Source organism: Motacilla alba, chromosome 12 (genome assembly GCF_015832195.1).
Source record: "Motacilla alba alba isolate MOTALB_02 chromosome 12, Motacilla_alba_V1.0_pri, whole genome shotgun sequence".
NCBI lineage: Eukaryota > Metazoa > Chordata > Aves > Passeriformes > Motacillidae > Motacilla > Motacilla alba.
The window spans coordinates 4,589,512-4,608,118 of NC_052027.1; the positions used below are offsets into that span (position 1 = coordinate 4,589,512).

At 41.4% G+C, this 18,607-nt stretch overlaps 1 protein-coding gene across 20 annotated transcripts in view; it reads right to left on the minus strand.

Moving 5' to 3' along the window:
- The window catches only part of LOC119706209, a 346,096-nt gene that overhangs the window by 288,255 nt on the left and 39,234 nt on the right, over positions 1-18,607 (minus strand). For all 20 annotated transcript variants that reach the window (XR_005258447.1, XR_005258439.1, XR_005258441.1 and 17 more), the window contains 2 exons: positions 7,032-7,351; positions 6,119-6,240 (listed from right to left, as the gene is read on the minus strand). The gene's annotated coding sequence lies outside the window, so the exon portion shown is untranslated. The remainder of the gene's footprint in view (positions 1-6,118; positions 6,241-7,031; positions 7,352-18,607) is intronic.

Sequence of the window (18,607 nt, forward strand, 5' to 3'; positions counted from 1 at the left end):
CTATACCATGCTGAGGAACAATATTCTCTGCTTGCTGTCTCTCATTTCCTATCTTATAACTCAGCTGAAGGGAAATTTAATGGAGCATTGGGTAATGATTTTAAAGGCACTGATAAGTCCCTCTACAGTTTACAGAATTACGGGAGGAGTCAGATAATTCCAGGTGGTTGGGTTTGTGCAGTGAGCTCTGGCAGGCATTTGGGTCAGGGCTGTCTGTGGAGGGGCAGAAAGAAGTCTTTCTGTGCCAACACTCAAGCCTTCACCCAAAAATTCTTCTCAAATGTTGCTTGGACGCTAGTCAAGGGGCAGTGATGGCAGGTTTAGAGACCTCAGGGTGTTTCAGCACATAGGGAACATTTTTTTTCTTTTAGCATATGTGCACAGAGCTGAGCAGAGATCTTTTCAAGGCATCTTTGTAAAAAAAAAGGAGACAGCAAGTGGGCTTATAAAAAACCCTTTACTGTCACACAACTTCTAATGCAGAAAACAAGACTGCTGAAGAGCAGCAATATTTCTCACATGCATTACTGAATATTCAAGAGATATGAAAATAGCTTTAAGAGTCTAAGAAAATAGAAATTCCAAATATTAATAGGAACTCTGCCATTGATTTTAGCACAGAGCTCGCACTGACACTGTGAGATTGCTCTGTGTTAGACACTTGATTGACATAGTGATGGCTCATTCAAAGTGTATGCAAAGTCAGTGCAACTGTATTAGGCTTTTCTCTTGACTTTGGATTTTTTAACTTTTACCACTGACATCCCAAGGGCCATTGTATTGACAGAATAATACTTCTTTTGCAAAGCTGCTGTATGAGACACTTTCCATTTTGGGAAGGGGGAAGGGAAGAATTTTCAATGCTGTCCTCCTGTATGAAGAGCTCAAGATAGAGTGAATGAGGTGCAGCTGCAGAATCTTCAGCCCATGAAATTCTTTTTGGACTTACACATACAAAAATTCAGTGAAACCCAGTGTCAGCTCCCTCTACAAACCAGCACCTCTGAACGTGGGAGTTTATACATCCTGTGATATGGACAATAAGGACAAGGATCAGTTTTGGAGCCACACCTCTGGGCTGTTTCCCAGAGCTGGCTCAAACCTCCTCAGCAGGAGAGAAGAAAACCAGCATTGTCACTTTCCAAAAGAGGACAAAACTGCTTTCCAGGACAAGAATACCATTTGTTATGTCCCTTCCCCATGTACCCAGCCAGTCACCTGCTGAGAGAGACCCATCCTTTCCCCAGACAGTGAGCACAGGGTCCCTTAGTCATTGACCAAGATACCACTGCAGGCAAAAGTGACCTACCCAGAGGGGAAAAAAATCCCATTGCCATCTGCTTGTGCTGTACAAATGAGTGATGTAAAAGAAAGGAAGAAAAAATGATGGAGGAAAGGTCTCTGTGGGGGGAAGGTTATTCCTTGAGCACAAGAATATTAAAGTAAAATTTATTGTATCTATGGATTCTGTCTGATAAAAAGAAAATTCATTGCAAAGGGAAACTGAGGATTTGAAACTCAAGCAGGGGTGGGTCTTGGGATCACTTTCTCAGCAGTAGTAAATGGCTATAAATGCACTGGATTTGATACCAGACAAGAATATTTCAGGGGTCTATCAAAAATTTCCTACAGAAACAGATGTTTCCACCTACTCAGAGATAGGGACAAGAGTCTCAGTTACCCTAGATCCCTCTCATGCTCTTCTAAATATACACCCATCATATGCCCCTTAAAGTGTGAGAATGATGCAAGACCGACTTCACGTGTATGAAAATTTTATCCTGGATTTTTACAGGGAAAAGCATAATTTATCATTAAACTTTTCCCTAACAGTTACAGTGGCTGTGGAAATTCACCTCCTCATTTTGGAAGGCGCATACAAAAATCTGTCTAACTCGAGGAAGAAAAATGAAAAGTAACAATGAACCATTATAATCTGCTTGATCAGCTGGAGCACAGAAATAAAAAATGCTACCTCTTAAAAGAGTAGTTGGAATTATCTTGATTTTTACATAGAAATAAGTGACAACAACCTCCAGATAGCACCACTTCCCACCCGCATATTTAACTTGAAAGTCAAGGTTGAGTGAAAAAATATTGCTGCCTTGAAAGATAAATATATTACTTATATTAGCTATATCAGGAATATGTGCTAGAGTATAAATATTTAAATTCAGATTTGGAAACCATATATTTTGAAGAAACCTAGGCCAATAAATATTGGATTACAAATTCATATCCACAATTTTCTTTAAAAAAAAACCTTATGATTTCTGTTTCAGTAAAATGGGGTGATAATAATTTATCTGTGTTGTGCAAATGCTTTATTTGCACTCTGTTCTCCAAGCTAACATTTTCTAATGCCTTTTAGCTACCAGAAAAAGTGAAAACATTGCCCTAAAATATTTCCATTCAAATTTCCTGGATTAAATCATATGCTTTTAAAGCTCACTCTGTGATCAGGACTGTTCCTGCAGCACTCCAACCCAGCTAGTTGAGAATCATGAAAAGCAATAGAGTTGTTTTAACTGTGCAGTGCTAGTTTGGAATAGATAAAACAGGAAGGTTTCACAGTCAGCTGCTTACAAAGCCCATTGCCAACAGAAGGATCCTCTTGAAAGGAGGATCTCTACAAATTTTTAAAAATAAAGAGGTGGAAGGAAGAGACTGTTGTACATAATTAGAGCAGAAAGGGCTTGAAATGTCTTAAAATACAAGACATGTGCCAGCCTGCAAAGAACACCAGCAAGGAGGAGACATTTCCTTTGGCCTGCTCTTTCATTCTGACCTACTGTAAAGATTACTGCATTTAGCTCCAGGGCAGCTCTTATGGGTCATTTTTACCTACAAAATTATGCCTCCATAGCCTGGGGTCTCATATGATCTGATGGTTCCTGCATTAATTACTGAAGAGCAGGTTCTTCCCTACTCGCTCGGATAAGCGGCTGTTGGTCTCTGATGGTGCAGGCTTTGCATCAGAGGATTTGTAGCTGTGTCATGGCAGGAGCTGGGAAATTATAAACCAGGAGAAAGAAAGGACTGAAAATTTACTTTTCTAAAAGCACTAGAAGTTTAAAATACTCAAAGGATGTTTTTATAAAGTTTAGGGAGAATATAGACTGCAGTCGCGTGGATTGCATGGAATGAAATCCTGGAGTGGTGCTAACAGTAAAACAGTGAGGGAAGAAAATTATCTGATTGTCCCATCCTGCAAATCAACTGCAATTGTTCATGCTGGGTGAGATCCCAGGGGCTGAAACATCATGTCATTGAGCTTAGACTGCTGTCCCCTGATGCTGGACCCCCATTTCAGCTCAGGAGGGAGGACAGAACCTCCAGGCAGGCAACCGAGGAATGCTGAAATCCTCCCCAGCACGGCTGATGGTACAAAAACCAGCACATCACTCTGGATTTCAGAAGGAGATTGCTGGGTTTAGTTGCTCTTTTTGGGTGGCTGCCCAAGAGAATTGATTGCCAGAGAGCAAAGGCTTGGGCTGACTGTGAAGCTAATAAAACGTCCCAAGGGACAGGTGAAGGCATGCCAATTGTTTTTGAAAGTGTAGGCTTTTAAACATGACATGACTACCAAAAAAACCCCCAAAAAAACCAACTCAAGAAAAAAGATAAAAAGAAACTAGCTTTTGTCATAACTAGAACATCAAAGCATCTGATTTCAAGAGGAAAAAAGAAAATAAGGGATTTCGGGGGTTTTTTTTCCGCAAAATCTGACTAGAAAACCATCCAGTATTTGAGCATCCACAATGCTGACTCAAATAGGTAAGAATTTTTTTCCCTCTGGGAAAACATCACTATCTTTTACATTCCCCTCCTTTTCTTTCTAGAACTGACTGCTGTGACAATGCAGTGTAACTCTTGCCCATTACTGGACCAATGACAACCAAAGAAAATGCTGTGTACAGTTAGTGCCTTGATCCAAAGGGAAACATTCATGACAAAGGAGTTTAAAGAAGCCTTGGGACAAATTCAGTTTCACTAGGTTACATTACCACTCTTTCCACCAAGTGTACCTCAGCACTGATCACCCACACCATTCACAATGAGTGTGGCCATCATGTAAAATGAATTTTGACGATTCATCTTTCTCTCTGGGACATAGCAGGTTGTGTTTCCAAATCCTCCCTTTCTTTGGAAGTTTAAACACTTGTTCATTAATACTTGGCTTAAAGGGCAATTTGCTGCCCACTACTGTGTACCCAGCATTTTTTATAAATAATGCATACTGTGTAATGGGGACAATAAAGGCCAAGGTAAAAAATGTAAAACATTTTAATGGGATGTCTTGACGAAATCTTCCCATCACCTTCTCTGAATACTTTACTAATGATCTTCTAGCTTGGGGAGATTTTTTTTCATTAGGAAGAAGTTCATAATGTACTAATAATATGCTGTTAATTGTTGAAGCATATTCAACAATTGCTAAGTTCAGATGTGTTATTCCAGCTTTTCTCACTGAGTAAATGTGTTTGTGTCACACCCCAAAAGGTTCAGGTGGGTGTAAGTGTTACGTGCCTGGGATCCTCTGCAGCTCTGCACTGTCTGGGACAACTTCAGCCTCTCAGCACCGGTGTGGATTCCAGTTTTCAGCAGTGGAATATGGAATAATGAAGTGAAATAATAGCATTAACCAATACCTAATTAACACACAATCTATTTAATTTCTAACTCCACCATTAGGTTACTATTAAAGTATATTTAGTTGGCCTGTGTAAAACCACATTATGGCAGCTTCTCAGAGTCAGGCTATTCACAGGCCATTTGCAATGTTCATTTCTCTTCCCTCTAATGTCATAGATTTAACTTCATGAAGGTCTAGTGCAGGTTAGTGCAGAAGATGGACGATTACAGCCTAATAGGTTTTCTTCTTGGCCCTTCCAGAGGATGTATTAGAAATTTGCACAGATTCAGAGCAGACATGTGTCTGTCTCCTCCTGGACTTCCAAGCTGAGGAGGAGCTGCATTTTTAGGTAAGAGAAACTGGGATTTTGGACAGACCTGTGTGTTTCTCTGCTGGGCACCAAAGCATTTCATATTTTTGTATACTCAGGCAGGTAAACATGGCCAGTGCCTGAAAGAAGACTCTACATCCAATGAAACACACAATATGTAAGATCTGCACATTCTGACTTAAACTATTCCATCTGCCCCAAGCCTGGCTGTGGTCACAGGTATTATAGCTAACATTTGAGACCTTGGGAGCCACAGTCCCATGTTCTTGCCTGCCAAGACACCCTGCAGTGATGGTCCATGTCCTCAGCTGGTAACTTTAGTAAATCATTCGAAATACTGCCTAGCCCACAACATAAAGGACAGCTGTGATTTAGTAAGGCTGCAGAGCAGAGCTGTCTGTGTTACCTCAACCTAGAAAAGGATGAGTTTTCAACAGACCTCCTCAGGATATTTTAATTTGTGTAAGTGCATTCAAAGCATGAAAGCAGACGGACAATATGTGAATTATGAACTAATTGGGGGAAGATGGAAATGAGAAGGTAAATTTCATTTACATTATCTCCCTTTTTATGCTTGCTAAGGTCTAAGGTAAAGGCTCGGTCTCTTTCTGGTCCATAAAATATGGATTGCTATTTTCAAACTACATCAACACTGCTAATAGCCATTCCCATTAGTCAGCCGTATAATAGCATTATGATGCTATGAAATATTGACATGATAAAACAGTGTAGCCAGAGGTTACTGACAGTGCACACTCTGGTATTGACAAATAAATGCTGATTTTTAATGCACTCCTTTTGCCACCTTTCTACCTGGCTGACAGTGTATAAAAAACATTTTTCCAGATCCTTCACTCACTACTGTTAATAACACCAGCTGATGGCAGAGGACCACTGAAATTAATGAGGCTATTCCCACTGATGTTTTTCAGGGTGGGTAAAAGATTCAGGAATTTGGTTAAAATGGGGCCAGCACAGCAGATTTTATATCCTAGCCAATGTAGTGAGAAAAAAACCATCCTGTTTGTGGAAGCAAAATGGGTGTGGAGGTTCAAGGAACCAACAAAGGAGTTACAAACTTGGTGGACAGCATTCAGCTTTTGAGAAATGTAAGCACAGAGAAACAATGAAGGGAGGACAAAGTGACAGACCTGGCTGCTCCAGCACCTCTTTCTTGCACCCACATGTCTTCTCTGGAAGGCAGCTGCCCTGTACTCTGTCTTCTTCAGCTACTCCTTGGATATCTCCTTCAGCTACCTGCAAAGTCATCTTTCTGCAAAATAAATATATTCAAACATATATCCAGCTACCCCAAGGGAGTCTCTGTTGGGCATTTTAAAATATCAAAATCAATTATATAATCCGTTCAGTGCCTAATTTTATATCCTAAATCATATCCGCAGTAGTATTTATTTTGTTGGGTTGAGGCAAATTTCATGTGATATTTGACAATACAGTATAGATGAGAGGGAGAAGCCTAGTTTCCAGAAATAATGATTACTAATCACATACTAGAATATATTCCAAAAACATTGAGCCTGAAATTATATATTTGATTTAAAATGTGTCCTCTGTACCGGAAGCTCTGTACCATTCATTAGTGTTCTCTCCACCTCTTGTTTTTAATTATACCCAGTTTCACTCTGTTGTCTCCTTCTTTGTAACCAAAACATGTCCACATAAAATGTCAGATGTGGCCATCTTTCTCTTTCAGTCATTTAAGCTTTGTCTCCTCATTTTCAGCTTTGTGTCCCACCAGAATTCGGAATAAAGACTCTTGCTAGGCAGAGGTGCTTCACTCACTGATGTTTGCAGAGCAGTTGGATGTACACAGGATCTAAGGTTCAGAGGATCCCTCCTGCATATATTCCTGCTTCCTTTATACCTGAGAGGAGCCCAGAACAGTTTTTTGTGTCTCCTGGAGGATGTGTCTGCTGGACTCACTCCCCTCCTCCCAGGGCTCCACCCTCTCATTCCTCCAACCCATCTGGTTTAATGATGACTGATTTCCACTGCACATAAATCACCAGCTCCCCCTTGTTTTCCTTATTCTGTGGTACATACCTCCTTATCTGTTCCTGTAACCAGCTGTCCTTCCTTTGATGGTTTCTTCCAGAGCTGCTATACAAATCCCCAGACCATATAAATCCCATCCTGTGGAAATGTGGTGGTTTTGCCACCGGGGTGTCCAGCCCACTCCTGAGATGACAGGACTCGAGGAAGGGTCTGTAACAAGCCCTGGCTTTGATGTTGTCTTCCCACACACTCTGTCGCCTCGTGTCTGAGGCTGTTTGTCCCACAGGAGGGTACAGCAAGGGCAGCCTGAGGAGAGCTTGTCTGGTGGGGCTCATTCCAGGAAGATTCGTGTTTCTGGTCTCCATTATCTGCAGGAGTCAAACAGAGGACATGTCAGAGCAAGCTGCTGGGGAGTGCTGAGCTAGGGAGAGCACAGCTGCCTCTGAACAAACGCAGCTCCTGTGTGCCTTTAACAGCTTACACTTCACAGGCAAGGTCTGGCTAAGACAGGAAACTTCCCCAGCAGAGGCTGTCGCCCCTACCTGCACCACAGACCACACAGGGGAGCGGAGCAGCACCGGGTGAAGAACAGAGGGAGGCAAGGATGGGGTCACAGCTCCCCTCCTGCCTCCTGGCACTGCTGGGACAGTGACATCTCCTCTTCCTTCCCACCAACGTGTGACGCATCCTCTTGCTTAAGGTACAAAGAGTAGCTTTGAGGTACAGAGGAACAAGGATGCTCTGAACTGCTGTACAATAAAAACAAGGATGAATGGAGGAAATAGGAGCAATTAAGAGTTTGCCACTGTGACTATTGTAGTGCAAAAGGGCTGACAGAAATCCTGGAAGGAGCTTACATCCCTTCTAATCCCAACTGCTTTCTCTGGTCTGACTCAGAAGACAGCTCATGAGAACACTCAAAACCAGAACTTCCTGTAAGATTTAACATTTCCAGATTTTAGCACAGGTTTGAAACTTTCCTCAGACTAGGACAGGATGCCTGGAATGTCCTCTCCTGAGTTAGCACATTCTCTGCTGATCTGGCTCCTTACCCGAGCACTGCTTAATAGCTGTGAAGTAGCAGAGAGCATCCCAAGTTTTGTGCTACACTGCTGAACTGGTGGGTGAAGCGTGAGCAATTAAAAATGCAGTCAGAAATAAGTTTTCAGTCACAATAGATAAGATAAATGATAGGCAAAGCAGCTGCTTGTCCTTAATATTTACCTTCGTTTAGAAGCTGATGGCAACCCTCCAAAGAAATAAGTTTAAACTGAACACTGAACTCAGTTTAATTAGTTTTAAGGTATTGACACCACAGCAAGAACCATCAGACAAAACTTCAGTGCTGGATCAAACATGTGGCTTTATCTGTGTCCAATGTGAGGCTTTTGCTGCCTAAACCTGAAAACTTCTTATCACTTAATGGCTTGGCTCAAAAGAAAGCTGATTTGGGATGGTAAGTGGATTGACTGACCAGTTTGTGTTTTAAGACTAATCCACACGTGCTGTACTTCACAGTGCTCCTTGGTGAACTACTCACCTTGTTCTGAAGCTTTCAGTATAAGCTATCTTCTGTGACAAGTGCAGGGAGATGCAGTGAAGAGTTAAAAGTGAATCTCCTGCCTCTTTGAACTGTTTTCTCAGTACTTCATGTACACAGATACACTTTTGATGTGTTAACTAGAAAATCTGACTGAAAAAGAACAAAGCAGCTGTCACTGAAAGGAAGACACTGACGAAGAACCACACAGCCTTTTATTGAAGAACTGTCAAGATTGATCCTACAGCACTCAGTTTGTCTGTAGTATTTATCAAAGACCTAGATCAGATGAAGGAAATTAAAAAAAAAAAAAAATTCTATCCACTGGACATTTATAAATGGTATCTGAAAATGTATTTCATTTAAAACACCTATGAGAATGGGTTTTTTAACAGTTCAGGGACTGGAATATAAGTACACTGGAATTTTTCACTAGTCTTGGAAAATAATAATTTGCCATTATTAAACCCCTTTTAACTGCTTGCAGAGTTTTAAGCAGCAAACTTGATTAAAAATCATCCTGTCCTAGGAAATAAATGAACTCATAGAAAGTTCAAAATCTCCTGAAAAGAGAAGCAAAGCGAGCAATGCACTCTTCCAAGTACTGATATTCACATCACAGTTGCGCTGCGAGAGCTGAAAACAAGATCAAGGCACAAGAGTGCCAGAACCTCCCCAAACATCTGGGCAGGGGGCAGATGGCCACATGAGCAGAGGGATGAAGGTGCTTGCCCAAAGTAACACAAGGAGCCCTTTGGACAGTGAAACCTGCATCCTTGAGGGGTTTCAATCCAATATTCCGTCACAAGGCCAGCTGCTAATTGAACAGCCTTGCTGGCCTAGGGATGAAGCATGTGATGCATTTCTCACAGGACTATCAATGAATGGCATTGAAAGGATATTGAAAGCCAAAACCCTCTCTGGATCAATACCACCAGTCCTGATCCTGACCTCCTGGAGAAGCCAACACTCCATGGTGGGTAGCACAGCAAAACCTGTGGTTACTGCCTGGTGTCTCTTGGCAAGTGCTGACAGTTTAATGGTGTCAGCTCTGGAGTTATCTCCAGCACAGAGAAAGACCTCTACTTTAAAGTAACAAAAAGACCTTCTTTTCTTTCAAAAATCAGCTGTTGCTACACGAGGTGCTCTGAAGTGTTATTCAAATGTTAATTAACGCTCAGATTCTACTCATCTACACACACACACACACACACACACACTTCAGGAGAGCAGGACAGATTAGGGTTTCTGTCAGCCATGGGCAGAAATTGCACTGAATGGAAGTTGCACTGAGGAGACATGGAAACCTGCATTAAAAAAAAAAAAAATAAAAGTGCTTTGTGCCTTTGCTCTTTGTGAATATGTACCCCTGGAAATTCTGTTGTGGAATTCTGCTTCCTGGGCTTTCTCTGGCACTGTTTCTCATGGACTACAAGAGGGGTTGCTGGCCTTTCTTTATCTAAGGCTCACCTGAAGAAGTCAGTACAAATCTGCACGTCATTGAGTCCAGGTCCCTACACCACCCTCACAGATTTTTCACTCATGATGGTTAACACCTCCTAGCTGCCAGGCTACCAAAATTTCCACCTCTCCTCCAGAACAGTAAACCCACATCCCCAAGCAGGGTAGGGAGTATGGCCAAGAGAGGCAGATATAAGGTACATCTAAGAGCTGCCCACAGGGGGGTCAGGCACTCTCCTTGCACTGCCAAGAGGGATGATTGCTAATAAGGAAGTCAGGCCTTCATCATTAATTCATGTGCCTATGGATGAGCCCAGCTCTGGCCTGCCTCTCCCGTGAGAAAGGGCCCTGGGAGACGTGGCAGTGGGTTAGGCAAAGCAGGGGTTAAGGACTTGGATGGGGAAGAGACGTGTGTCTCAGTTTGACAGTCACACGCTAACTGGGGATGGGTGAACAGATGCTCTCCGAATGCTAATGTCACTCATGGTGTTCTACTTTGGGCAGACTTTCTCCACCAGCACAAGTCATTTGGGAAGCAGCTGAGCTTGGAGGAGCTGGTGGCCATCCTCCTGGGGCACTGGGGCTCTGCCCAGCCAGAGCTCAGCCCAGTACCCGTGGCCAGACTAAAACATTTTGCTCAAACATTGCTTAAGTGCCTTAAGCCAGCATTGCCCCTTTTTGCCAGCCCTTGGCAAGGGGGGGTAATTTCTCTAAATCACCTGGGAATGCGGCCTGAGCCATTCAGATACTCTTGGAGGAATTAAAAAATACATTGGACTTGCCATGTACGTTGTAAAAGACATCTACAAGTCCTTAGCCAGCATATCTTCATCGATTTAGACACCAGTTCTGTATTCAGACCAGCTCCTACTCAGACTCCACTTCTGAAGCACCTTTTGAAGCTGAAGTGTCTGTGCTATCAAAGCCAGTGCATGGTCAAGACCTCAAATAAGAGGTTGCTTAGATCCAGGATGTACCACGGCGACCTGTGACACTGGATAGTGATCATTAACGAGGCTGGCTTAAACTGCACTGGGAGAAAATAGATATTTATATAAACTTTGAGCAGAAAACCTCAAAATTTTAAGATCACATTGGAGCTGTCCATAACAAACAAATTAGGAGAGCTCTTCCCTAGCTCTACCCATGTAAGAAGCAGGCAGAGGCTTTCTCACATATGATGCTGTCAGTGCAGTAACACTGATTTACACCACTGAGAATCTGTCCCAGAGATTTGACTTTTTCTGAAAAACACTTCCCGCTGTGGCAGACATAACGCCATATCAAAGGCATGTGCTGTAATACACAATAAAGATATAGCTTTCATAATTTTCAATTACACTTCCTCTGCAATGATGTTAGTGAATCTCACCCAAAAGTAAATTATTCAGTGCAGATGATATAGAAATCGCTTGATGAGTGTCACTTTTCCATTTAAAGTTTTACCAAGATCTTCTTGGATAAAGGGCCTCTTTTTTTTTTTTTTTTCACATGACACATTTTATATTTTGTTTCTCTCCCTTACCTTCATTCAGCAGGCTTTTTCAACTTTTTAATATACTTTTCCTACAAAACATTGAGTAGCCATTCAAATAGGTCTATTCAGGAGAAGTGCTCTTTCATTCTACCAGAAATACTAATATATATGTTTTATTTAGTTTTAAGAATACTATTTTTTTCATTTTGAGAACTTTGAAAGCTGGAGCCAAATATGAAAAGGCAACCTTCTTTCAAGGCGGGCTTGGAGGGAGAAGTATTGTGGGCTGCACTGGAAATCCTTTTCTTTCATGTAAATAAATAGATCATTTACAAGAGCTTTTTAAATGGAAAAAACATATCCAATACACCAATACATTTAAACTCAATCATATGGTAAAATATAGCAAAGTGGAAAGCTGAATTCCAGAATGTTTTTATCTTTCCTTTCATGAAGTTACAGATACATTGAAATCTAATTCAAAAAAAATTCAATGTCCCTTCAACTTCACAGGGTTTTTTCCTACTTGCTGTGCTTGAGAGATGTACAACAATTAATCATTTAATTTTTCCATCATTCCATTTTTCAATCTGGTCTTTCTCTTCTACCAAGCTATTCAGAATCCTGCCTATGTGACATGGCCAGTAAAGGATGTCCAAGTAAACTTTTTATATGATTCAAACCCCTATTTTTATATCTGGATGACTAAAACATTCCTTATTGCCTCAGTTACCCTGGTCAAGGAACACCAGGTACCAGTCCTGTAAGGGTTCTGTCAATTATTCCTGGTTGGAAATGGGTGGGTAACCCTTTATTTCAGCCATAACTATTTTTTCAAGCATGGAAGCAAGGGAAGGAGCTGGAGGAAGAAAACAAGGCTTTTACATTATTACAATGTTTAATGCACAGATAAAGAAGTCTCTGTTCCATTGTAGTAAGTCAGGGAAAAAAAAGCCCCATCTGTATTTACTGGTGGAATGTTGGAATTCCACTGATGAACACAAGGTCAAGAGAGACCAAGAAGAGCCTTGAATAGGAAGAGCAGCAGATTGTGTCTGACACTGAAAGTGATAACAACAAAAGAAATGAAAAGGTGATGGAAGTCTGGACAAGAGAGATTTAGCTTGTGTTGATGTACAGGAAAGGCTGCATCAGCCATGAGGCGGGGAGAGATGACTTTCTTCACTGTTTTCCTCCTTCTGCCTTGAGCACTGTGCCTGCCTGCATTTCCCTGACTCTAAAAAGGGCCTGGATCTATCTGCAGCTCATGACAGGTGACACATACCCATGAAAACCTCCAGGCTGCAGCATCTGTCACTGAACACATCCAAAGCATAGCAAAGTGTACCTGTTCATCCTGGCATTTATCCTGTACTTGCCTTATTTTTGCACTGCTCAGGCAGTGCAGTGCCAGTCTGGTTCCAGCTTCTTGTAAATAGCCCAAAAGCAAAGGTCAAAGGCAGACTTTAATCTTGTGCTTATACTAATGGTGTTTTTCTTGATGCTCTAGAAAAGCATCCTGAAGATTAAGACTTCTCACTAGTGCACACATATGTACAAAATTTTATCCTCTATAATGATAATCTGGCAACAGAGACATGCAACACCTTTTGAAAAAATATCAGGGAGTTTTTCAGTAGGAAAATATACCTTTAACTTCTGTAAGTCCTACTGAAGTTTTGCATATGCAAATGATGCACAACTTTTCCATAAGAAACCACAAAATTTGATGAATCTTACCAGTGTATGGATCAGAACCTATGCTATGGGCTAACACACAGGTATTACTCAAAAGTAATTTATAGGTGAGTGATAGAATAATCAAATCTGTGCAAAAATATTTATGGGAAGAGCTGGAAATGAGATAAATTGTTTGCCTTAAAGGAAAGGACATACAAGAGAAGCAGGTAATAGAGATCAGCTAGGACTTTTGGTCTCCCTGAGTCAAAACATAAAAGGAACATAAAAATGGGAAACTAAAAACTGATGGTTACTTGTGTTTTCCCAATTTCTTCAAGTGCAACAGAAAGCCCTTGAAGCCTACAACCCTGTGAGATTCAAGAAGGGACTGGACATCTTGACAAACTTCACTATCCAGAAAAGTTTTAGCTCAGCTTAGCAGCCCTCTGGTAAACTCAACACATCATCGTTTTAGCCATTCTCAGATTTTAAATGGCAGAACAGTGTGAAAATTGTAAATGGCAGACCAGTCTCCCTATTGCTGGGCTTTACAATACAAATGTGAGAGTTCCCAGACTCCTGGGGCCTATGGACCACCACAAAACCACTGATGTCCCTACAGATTGCCACCCTAGCAGTGGAGAACTGATAGACTTGCTAGTCTTGCCATCCAACACAGATCCATCCATCAGCTACAGATCACATCCCCTTGCCATACAACCAGATTGACAGCCCATGCTGGGAAACCTGGTACAAACTTTGACTACTGTTGGCGTGCTCCTTGTGCAGACTTTGATTCAAATGTGCACAGTACTCAGAGAAACAATGCCACAGCCCAAAAGACAACGGGACACCCCTTTCTGCAAGCCAGCTTATCTCCCTAAGCCAGTGATCTATCAGGAACATGATTCCTCTCTACCACAACCCCTCATTTCTGAAAGAGGATTTGTAATTCTCATTCTTGATTTCCTTTCAACCTGTTTCTCTAAAACAATCTTCCCCTCAGGCAACGTGAGTCTCCAGCCTTTGTTTGGCTGAAGATGTAAATATTTGGGCACTCACTGATTTGATATATATACATATTTGTTGGAACATTTACCACCTGCTATTCAAAGTTAAATCCATAGATTACAGAAAACAAGTTCTTTATGACTTTTTGTCTAATGTAAAATTAAAGACAGCTGAAAGCCTACAAGCTTTCTCTTGCTTGTGAATCACTTGTAGCATAATTACCCCTCCAAGGCTTGAATAGGAGTGAAGAGCCAGATCTCTGCAAAGGCCCATCATCCCAGCAAGAACTTCAGGAGTTTCTCTGCTCCTGAGGACATTAAATCAGAGTTCATTAAAGCAGAGGTCAGTGAAAACTCCTTGGCTGTACTCTGTGTGAGCTCTCATCTGCCAGTGCTAAAAGCTCCCTTGTGTCCTGAAGCAGGGAGATCCAGGATCTCCATAGAGCATCATGAGCCTCCTTCTGAGACCAGTGCTGATACCACTGTAGTGTTGCTTTGCACAGGGTTTTCTCAGCCCCATTCCCAAAGCTGAAAGGAGTTTACAGAGGTCCATTAGATCTTTGCACAGCTAAACCCTTCCTACGTGTGAGGTCAGGTCTACCAAACCTGCATTTCCTTCCCAGGGTTGTTTTTTTTTTTTTCCATAAGGCACTGAAGCAGTTCTAGGAACAAGGTCCACCCCTTGTTATGGGCAGGTTTCTCCTCTCTCCAGGTTTTTTGGAAACTTCCTCTAACTCAAAATTATCTGGAGACATTGCAGTGAGGTTCGGCCAGTGCTCAAAATCAAACTAACAAAACAACACCAACCAAAGATCCGAGGAGATGTGTTTTCCAGGAAAATTGTCCTGTGTTCTTGTGCTTATTGTTTACAGTAGGTTTTCAGATGGTGATCTGGGGTGGTATGAGCAGAGGAGAGCAAACTACATGGGAGCAGGACGTGTGTGGAGAGTGGGGTAAACTGGTTCAAACTGCATCAATGCCATGACCTCCAGCATCGAACTTGGCTTGATGGTCAGTGCTATACACAGGCCTCTTTAGGCTTATTTCACTCTGGAAGGTTTCAAAATATGCTTGAATAAAAAAATTGTGTCCCTAAAAGACACCAGACTTACTTAGACATTTCAGAATTTCCCAGTCCCTTGTGACTCCTCCCAGCAAACAGGTACCAGCTCTGTTTCAATGCCCACATCCATCCAGACTCCAAGCACAAAACCAAACTGGTCACTTGGTAACTGCTGGTTTGCACTCAATTTTATGCATGCCAATATTTTGGAATACCCAGCTCTGTGTATGGGATTGACACCACACACACCTCACAGGACACACAACAGCACAAGCAATATCCTTCACCCTGGAAGGCTTAGAAATCCGAGAAGCAGAAGAGCTGATGGCTGGTCATTAAACTGACTGTTATAGGAGAGGAAGGGAATGTCTCTGCTCCCTAATGAAAAGGATAGACAGATATTGAAGCGGAGTAAGTTGGACTTTAATTACTGGTTTTGATGTCTGATCTATAACTCCCTAAAAGTTTTGTACAGGAGTAATAGGGAAGCATCAGAAAATTCCACTGGGATAGAGATGAGGTCCAGTTTGCAAAAATATCCTCTTCATAAAGAAGCTCAATGCCCTCTTTTACTTGGCAAACCATCATGAATTTATGATGCATTGCATTTGGAAGGCAACACGGCGCACAGCTGAGGCAAAGTAACTGAAACGCCGGGAGAGTAAAAGCAAAATGTTCTGAGAGTGAGGGTGCATATGGGGATGTATTTGAAAAAAAATTTTATCTATATAAATATACACACACATTTGCTAGAGAAAATGTATATGTATTTATAAAAAAATCTAAACTTCTCACCAGTCAAAAGTTAGAAATGATGCAAAACGCATCTGCTTTGATAAGTCTGTTATAAATCTCTTAGCTTGAAGCTTTTAACTGACCCTTTCCAGTTCATGAATATTTTAAGGGAACCCAGTTTAATTTAAAACAACCCTGGATCAATATATGCATTTTTTCTGGCGCTGTCCAAATTCCAGATCTTTGTATTATCAAAAATTGTATAATACATCTCAAGTTTGGCTCCAAATATAGGGTTCATTCAAGGCTGGATCTCAAATTAAGGGTAAACCTAATTGGACTGAAACCTAAAAATGTCTGTATGGAACCTGGACAAGGAAGACAATTTGGTGAACTATACTTAGAGCAATCCTGTGACATAAAGTCTCCCCTATTGCCCGATGCTGACGTTCAGAGAAGCACAAAAATGTCCTGGGGAATGAGTGATTTCCATTGCCACTTTGAGATGGCATTCAGCATTTCTGCATGCAGAGGAAGGCCACATTCCCCAGCTTCAGAAACTTGCCTGCTTGTTCCCCAGAGCAGTAATGGGGAGGGGAAATACCTGCCCCACCAAAAACTGGCATATCCAACCTCACTGGGAGCTTCTCCCATGTGAAAACAATTTCAACAGCCCAAAACTGCAACTGCCCTGAGTACCCTTTGGAAGAAGCCCAACATCAAAAACTGCAAGAAAGAGGCTGAGAACAGCAAGGCTGATTAATAATTCTTTGAAGATTTTTAGGCTCTTGGAACACAGGCATGACTTTGCAAAGCTTGCAAAAAGCAGCTATTTATAAGAAGAACCCCAAACGTACTGCCCACTTTAAATATTAATGGCATTAACAACTCTTCACTGTCCCACAGATCAGTGGTCTCCACCTCTCATCTTCACATAAGTAAGAGGAATTTCTTAATAACTACAGTGAAAATTAAATCCTGCCTTCCTCTGAAAGTCAATGAGAGTTTTGCTCTGAGTCATGATTTATTGTGTACTTATGTTTTTCCTTCCTTGCACTGTTCATTTTTTAAAAAAAGTTCTCTTGAAAGACACTAGCATATATCCTACTGCAATAAATATGTTTTTCATTTTAGAACCTCTCTTTCCATATATCTCAGTCCACTGCAAAATTCATTTGGTGCTGCTAATACAACACAGATCCTGTATTAATACAAGCAGGGTACTTCTATCACCATTAGCTTTTGTAGCAGTGATGGCTGCCTGGCAGTCATGCTCTCACCTGGTGACAGCTCCTGCACTGGGACACCCTTCTGAGCACAGAACCCTCCAGAGGCTTCCCAAAATCATGGGCACAGATTTACAGGTGTCTCCGGGAAGGGCTGTGGTGTTTGTTTCTTCTCAGGCATCATTTTGATGCCTGAAAAACATCAATTTCCATAGGAAGGGGGGTCTGAATCAGCTTCCAGATGCCTTGGTAAAAAGAACAGCTATTGGTCATTTTAAATGCAATGAATAACAGATATTAAGTCAAGACTGCATCACAACGCCAACATCTCCACCTTATCACACATGCAACCGGTGATAAAAAGGCAGAAACATGCAGTGATTTTGTATTTGAGGTGTATCTGTGGGGGTTTATTCTGTGCACAGATTGTGTAACCAACCTCTAAGGAAATACCTACATAAACATCCAGCCTGTGACTTCATTAAGCTGCTCCTGACTCCCTGGGAAGTCCGGAATAATCTCTATAGAAAGAACACGATCAATATGTTATCGAGAATATAAGTCAGTGTCAACGCTAATGTTTAAATATTCATCTACTTGTACCAACATCTTGTCTGTTACTGAAACAACAGGAATATTCAAAGATTAACTCTACATAAAAGACTCGGTAATTTTTTTCTCCAATTCCTTGTTTTTCTCTCGTCAGTTCTACGAACAGTTGTTAAGTAGAACAGGTTGGCATTTTTTCATCAAAACGTTACTTATTTGAAAAATGGGTCTTGGAACAAACCAAGACTTTTGCAGGAAATTTTCATTTGGGGAAATTTTTCAGCTTGTTGTCAAGAAAAGTGAAAACTGAAAAGAATTCCTTTTCCAGGATACACAATAGTTCTGAATATATAATCAAAAGAGCTAAAAGAACCAGACGGTATTTGTTTTAATCCAAAGAATTTGAAGAGAGAGAATATAAAAGGACTCATATTAACTGCAAGCACATTTATGAGGAGCTTCGGAAGAGAGAAGATTTGCTTCTTCATTCAGGACTACTTAGACTAACTCCAGAAAGTACCGGAGGAGAGAAGGAGGGAAGATGACTCCCGAGCATCTGCGACCCACTCAAGCCATTTCTAGCACTGAGAAGAGACTTTCCAACATTTCTGCAGTGAAAGATCTGTTTAAAATTAGAAATTTAAAAAAAAATCTACGTAGACGATTCAGGAGCATGTGAAATGCTTGGACAGAAAGATGCTGAAGTTCATTGAAGCTTGTGTTCTGCTTGGTGCTGCTTGGAGGATCTAAATATAACCAAAGTTTCTGCCACCAGAGGCAATAGTCCCCTGCAAAGGAGGAGAAAAGTGGTCTCCCAGATGATCATCACACTGCCCTGAGAATTCCTGCTGAAAGGCATTGACGTGGTTTCATTCAAGATTAT